This window comes from Melanaphis sacchari, unplaced genomic scaffold, assembly GCF_002803265.2.
Source record: "Melanaphis sacchari strain LSU unplaced genomic scaffold, SCAv2.0 Contig74_pilon_pilon, whole genome shotgun sequence".
In the NCBI taxonomy this organism is placed as follows: domain Eukaryota; kingdom Metazoa; phylum Arthropoda; class Insecta; order Hemiptera; family Aphididae; genus Melanaphis; species Melanaphis sacchari.
Genome location: NW_020271531.1, coordinates 1,269,743 through 1,276,963, shown reverse-complemented (window position 1 = coordinate 1,276,963; position 7,221 = coordinate 1,269,743). Strand labels below are relative to the sequence as shown.

Sequence of the window (7,221 nt, the reverse complement as noted above, 5' to 3'; positions counted from 1 at the left end):
TGAGTAAAATTTGGTAAAGTTTAAGATGAAACGACGCTAAATAGAACTTAGAAGACTTTTTAGTATTGACTATCATTAGTTTACATAGTATATGTAGTTGTAATAGTTCCAATAGTACGATCATCTTTTTTTTTTTTATCCGTATCTATTATTTAAATAAAATAATTAAGCATTTTACTGCGCTGAAACAATGCGTAACAATATTTTATGTCAATCTTCCTAGTACATATGCGTACAAAAAATAACTAACGAATAGCCTAAACATGATCAATATTTTTTTGAACCGACGATATTCTTGTGTAAATAACTGATCCAAAGGAGTCGCAATCTACCAATTTAATTTTTTTCTAACTGGCACTAATGTGCTTTGCCCCTTAAAATGGACGTGAGTGACTCTAATCCCGTCTTCGTGTGGTTAGACCTGAGTGTGTGACGTTTAGAATTTAAACTTAACATCCCTCCAGTCACGGTTCGAGGGTTTCTGCTCCGTCATTCGGACTTATCTATCAAAGGCTATCTGCTCCTTATCATCACAAATACAAACACGATTATTTGACATTTCACTCGCAATGATATTACAATCACGTAATTATATTATGTATAGATAGGGTATATTACAGCTATACTACTTCACCACCCTCCCCACAACCCTTGTACTACGCACCTGCGGCGGCATCGGCGGCGGCGACGCAGTCGACTCGATGACTCTAGCGGCGCGGAGGGGGGGATGTGGCCGGGGCTCGTGGACGGATGACGGGTCGGTGGGGTTGGAGTGACGGGGTCGACCGTGAGGGTGGTTTGGGTCTCGATGCGGCAAGGGTTCGGCGGCAGTGGAGGGCTTGTGGAACGGCTGAGTGGGTATGGGGTGCCGGTGATTTGTTGTTGTACGCGCCGGCGGTGGTGGCAGCGACGGCGGCGAATCGGTCTCCGGAAAGCGCCGACGGGAATGCGCGTGCCGAAAGTGCTCTCTCCGGGAAATGACGTCGTCCCGCCGTGTCCCGCCGTCGTGTGTTCCGCGTGCGTCCACCAAACACGGCCGGCTGTTGCTGCTGCTGCTGGTAGTGTGCTGGTGGTGTGTTGGTGCTGGTGCTGCTGCTGCCGGTGGTGGTGGTGCTATCGCTGCTCGCTGTCTCGGTTGACGCGGTCGTCGTCGCTGTTGTCGTTGAAAACGATTGTGTACGCCGTCCGATCCGAAAGCCCCACTCCAGCTGCACGTGTGTGGACGGAAAAATAATTTTTAAGGTAAGTGAAATATTATGATATGGTCGATTCGAATACAATTTTCTCCCCCCTCGCTCTCTCTCTCATTCACACACACAATCTTTTTCGACTCTCTCCCTCGCTCTCTTTATGTCTCTCAATTTTTGTTTAACGTGTATGTGATGGCTTTAATGCGTTTATCGTGTTTCGTCTGATAAAAAAAAAATGAAAAAATAAAAAACATAAATAACAAAAAATGAAGTTGATCTATTAAAATATCATTTATGAATCTTTTTAATATCTCCCCATGAGAGCTTGAGTCTAATACAGGATAAAAAGGTTTGATGTACCTATATATATATATATATATATATATATATACATCGATACCGTTATACAAAATTAAAAAAAAATTCTAGACCATTATAAATCGATCCAAAATAAACAAAAATAAATGTACTTTGATTTACTCGAGAATAATTTTTTATTTTTCGAGGGATACTTAAAAACGTCCATAAAATAAATCCAATGTACGATAAAAAATTAAATCTCTGTAGCTTTGTATACTGTATAATATATAATATGTTAAGATTTCAATATTTAAATAAAATACTTATAACTTTTTTACATGATAAGTTATATAAACTGACTCTAAAAATGACAATCAAAATAATTTAAACGTCATTAAAAAATTCACTCATAATCTATAACTATTTTAAAATTATAGATCAAAATAGATTGTTACAAGTTTTTTACTTTAAAATTAAAATTAAATACATTTTTATTTTAACTTTGATTCAAAAACAATAAATTATAATGTTTAATATAATATTATTATTCAAAAGTTTTATTTTAATTTTATTATGTCTATTTATATTATTTTTTATCAAGTTTTTTAATAAGCTTAATTTTAAATTTTAAATACAAAAATGGTGTAATATTCTGACGTTGATCAAATTGATATTTTGATATATATTTTCAGTAAATATATAGTAAACTTTATTAGAGCAACACTCAAGACAATGTAATTTAAAACTATTATCTTAGATTCCAGGTAGATTGAAAAAGCAGTTATTTTATTTCATGTCAGCTTCATTTCCTTTTGATCCGTGTTCAGTCTTACATTGTTTCCGTGTTCTGATCTTTTTATATTTCACCTCAAAAGATAGAAAATTTCATATAGGTGGTGTTTTTAATTTTAAAATTATAAAATCCAACCCTTTACACTTTGAAAGGAAAAAGATGAAACCTTAGAACTAAAGTACCTTTACACTTGAGTGTTCAATTTTAGTGAATAACACACATACCGCGTTTAAAATTCAAATAATAACCCTGAAATTGAAAACATACATATATGTAATATATTTCAATCTGGCTTTTTAATCAACAAACTTTAATATTTTCATTTTTAAAATAATTACCTGCTATAACAAAGTAAATAAATCTTCAATCTATTAAAACGGCCCTCGTACTTACCTGTGTAACAAAAAAAAGTATGTATAATATTGTACATACCCGTATTTATAAATCACTTTCAATATATATATATATTTTTTTTCACCCTCGTTTAAAATATTAATACATAAAAAAAAATCGGGTTTGTTTAATTAAAAAAAAAAAATGTATTGATTTTTTTTTTATGCATAATGTATATATTATTATTTCTGACAAATATTTAATAATTACAAAATAATATTACTTTTTTTATTATTTTATGTAATAATTGATATATTAGTCTTGTACTTTAAAAATTAAAAAATATTACCATTTTTTTAGATTTAGGTACATACTATTTTTAGATTATAGTTATTCGGAATGTGCGCTATAAGATTTAATATACTTTGAGGATATTCTGAGTTTCTTTTAGATTTTTACTTATAGTCTTATACCTACAACATCTATAAATAAAACTCTAAATTATCTTTACATCTATACTACGTTTAATATATAATTTAACACATTACAGTTAATAAACGAAAATAGTTTAAAAAAGAACTTACTTTAGTAAGTGTCTACCGTCTACTACTTTATCACACATCCGATCGTTTGCCACGCATATATGGATTTAAAATGAATATTTTATAGTTAGAAATCATTATCTTAAAAACTGTTGGTGATTTTTTTGAAATAATATTATTTTTACACAATTTAATATCAATTTATTTTTTTTAACAATTAAACGCATTATTCAATTCAGTAACAGATGGCCTGAAAACTAATTATGTTTAAAAAAAATATCCAAAGAAAAATGTTTTATTAAAACTATAATACCCGTGTAAAAAATTGATTTTATACCAGTTGTTTATATTAGCTATAACTTAATAAGAATTTAAAGTTTTTATGGTCAGAAAGAAGTGGAAACTGTGTGGGGGTAACTCGCAAAATGTTGATTCACTATCCTCTGCTATTTAAATACTTCGAATACTGTAGACTAAACATCTTGCAGCTCGTTTGAATTATAAATTTTAGAGTTTTATGTATTTAAATTCTTAAGAAAATAGAAGTAGCATTTATTTGATGTTATTATAATATTATATACCTACCATAAAATTATGTTGTTGGGCGTTTAGTTTTTATTCTGTCGCTTTTCAAAATTATAATGTTTAAAAATTATTTCGACTGTTTTTATTGGCACATTTTATTTTTAGTCCTTGAACAATTTAATTCATATTTTATGCTTAATTAATTTTTGCAAATATATGTATGTACTTATGTATATATTTATTCTCTTATTTATATAACAACAGATTGTTATAAATCTTAGGCATGATGTGATAATATAATATTGAACGTAATAGTTTTGTTTCAATTTATTTAATAATTTTTTTAACTAATTAATTTCTATGCTAAGAAAGCCTGTGAAAATATTACTGTGAAACAGCAGAGCATAATATATACATTCATGTACAATACAAGGATCTAGTATAAATATATCTATTGGCTCCCCACATAATATATAATATAATATGTGTATCTTATGCATATATAAGTTGTATAAGCTGCGGTTTTAAACTGCTCCAGAACCCCTATCATAGATTATATATTTACGACAACACCAACTTAACCTTTTCTACCTGTTGGATATATTTAATTTTTGAACATAATATTATTTTATGGATTGAAAGTGAAACGTCAAGGAAAAAAAAAATCATCTCCCATTTCAGTTCTTGCTCTCTTTAGCGTTTGTGTATCTTTCTCTTATTATATTGGAGACACGCTATAACCCAAATTAAATATTCATAAATAACTAATTAAACATTTAAAAAAGTAAAAATTCATAGTTAGACTAAACCATTATAGTTTAGTCTGCAATATATGATAACAATAATAATAATAATAATAATCCAAGACTATGTAGTATAAATCACACCTATGAAAATATTAATTGCATCTACCACTGTCTCCGATTTTGCATAAAAGAACAAAACAAAAACGAATTAAAAATTGTACTGAGTGGGCCACCGTGTTTTCCCGGTTTTCCGTATCATCCATATCCTGGAAAAACGTCAAAACACGGTGGCCCACCTGTAGTATTACACCAATACTCGACATTCCCAGGGGAACTGTATATCATCCGTCATAGAAAAGGTGACTGATTAATATCGTTTTATTTTTAACTTCTCAAAACACGTCGTAGATCTTAATGAATGGTATCTATAATAATAGAAAATATTGAAATACGATCATTAGGTCATATTATCATGTTTCGACTCACAGAGTACTTTTTGCAAATTCATGATATTATGAGAAATATAACAATAATAATATTCGTTTAGTTTTTTACAACGGCATTTATTCAGATAACACACAACAGGCTTTAGGGGTCATTTTACAGACCAATAACAAGTAACTAGTAAGTTACCTACACTAGTATTATAAAAAACTCTCATTTATTAAAGAGATATATCAATATCCATTATCCACAGTAAATATCTAATTTATTATTTTTTATATTTTGACCAATATTTTTAATCGTCCATGTAATAATTTAAAATGTATTCATATCTTATTAAGTTAAATATATTTTATTTATAATTGTTTTATTATCAAATGTAATGTATACATAGTTGTCTTTGTTAAAGAAGTTTAAATATTGTAAATATTTTGCTATAAAATATTCTATAAATATATAAATAAGTTTAATACCATTATTAATTAAAATTTTAATTTAGAAACAAGCATTATTATTTTTCATTTAAGTTTTAATTTTTTTAGTAAAAAAAAAACTAAACTTTAGATCCCTAACCCTAGAATATTAGGTCTGAAAACTTACCTGTATTACCTCTTGTTATCTGATTTGGTAGCTTTATGTTTTGACTCTTTGAAACTGTATTATTGTCGTCGTTATAACATAGGATAAAGTTATAAACTAATATAATAAATTATTATGTATAATCATTATCAAATCTAAGAACTATTCATTATAATACAATGGTTACAAATTTTGAACTAATAAAAACATTTATTTTATTTTAATGTTCCATGTTCTCATCATTAAAAATAATTAAAAATTATATTTATCATTTATATCAAAATACTTTAATTCAGTGATAATATTATTTTCATTGCATGTTCTATACAAATTTATTACCTACTATAATGTTTATCTATTTGGGCGCTGCGATGGTGTTCTTCAATTGCATGAACTCATATTTAAAGTCTATGTTTTTAAATATACAGTAATATAAATTAACTTTATTAGTATCGTCATTGTGCGACTATTAACAAAATAATAAAACTACAAATTATTGGAATTCAGTAAAGTATTATTACAATATTTATCTGTGTTCTTTTTAACTATTAAAGTATTTCTTTTACATTATTGGCAATAAGTACTAAGCGCATATTAAACCTTTATGACCGTATTCAATATAATATATGTATATATAAAGTGTTTAATTTGAATAAAATATAATCCATAGCCCAAAAGCGACATCAAAGCTGCTAACATAAAACGATAAAGGTACCTATCTTGTTCAGCTTAATCTATAACAAAGAATATTCTGAAAATACTTATAGAGACATATGTATGTCAACATAATACTATTATGTTTTCGTTTTGATGTTAATAAATGTCTGGTGACTTTATTGGTCATAATATAATCTTCTTAAATAGGGTTCCTTAATATCCTCGTTTTATTATTATTAATGATTTTATATGAGTAACATAATTATATAAATATAATAAATAGAGTTATTAATAAACACTATTACTATTTAACACTACTCTGATACCTATTTCATGTTTTTAAATAAACTGAAATAAACGTACTGATTTAATTATTCAAATTGCATTTTCTTCTTAACTCTTAACTCAAATAAATAGTGACAATTAATGAAATATGATTTAAAAACCGTTTTGTACATTATGACGTTACTAAGTTAAATCTATTTACTTTAGTACATACTTGTTTGCTTCATTTTAATTTATTTTAACTTGAAAAGTTTTTATTTTTATAAATTCAAATGTGTTCATAAATATCCGTAACTATTTTAAACATTAAAGTTCCATTTCATATTCTTTCTTGATGGAATAATCTAACCATTTTCATCCACGTATAGAGTATCTTGTAATCATTCATTTAAAACTTGATAAAATATTACTAAGTGTAATGTTACAGATGTATACAGGTGGATTAATGTTATTATTACTAATACTAGTGACTATTATTATTGTTATTATTGTTACTAACCAATGATTACTATTGTTATTATTATTACTATTGACTATTATTATTATTATAATTGTTATTACTATTATTATTATTATTATTATTATTATTATTATTACTATATCAGACTTGAAACAGCAATGGAAATAACAACATACAATATAGGCATATAAGTTTAGACACTTCCCAAAGAATATTTTAAAAAGTTTACAAACCCTCATAAAATTCATTACATTCCACAACCACGATCTATGTTTGAAAAATTATCATCGTTGCGTTATTAATACAAAAATATTTGGATTGATTATTTGATATTATGACAACCAAAAATTGTAGCAATACGTAGCGT

At 27.6% G+C, this 7,221-nt stretch overlaps 1 protein-coding gene across 1 annotated transcript in view; it reads left to right on the top strand.

The window, feature by feature from the left end:
- Positions 1-998: 998 nt before the first annotated feature.
- Positions 999-7,221, top strand: part of LOC112601038 — a 256,787-nt gene continuing 250,564 nt past the window's right edge. Inside the window, exon 1 of the mRNA XM_025348438.1 lies at positions 999-1,242. The gene's annotated coding sequence lies outside the window, so the exon portion shown is untranslated. The remainder of the gene's footprint in view (positions 1,243-7,221) is intronic.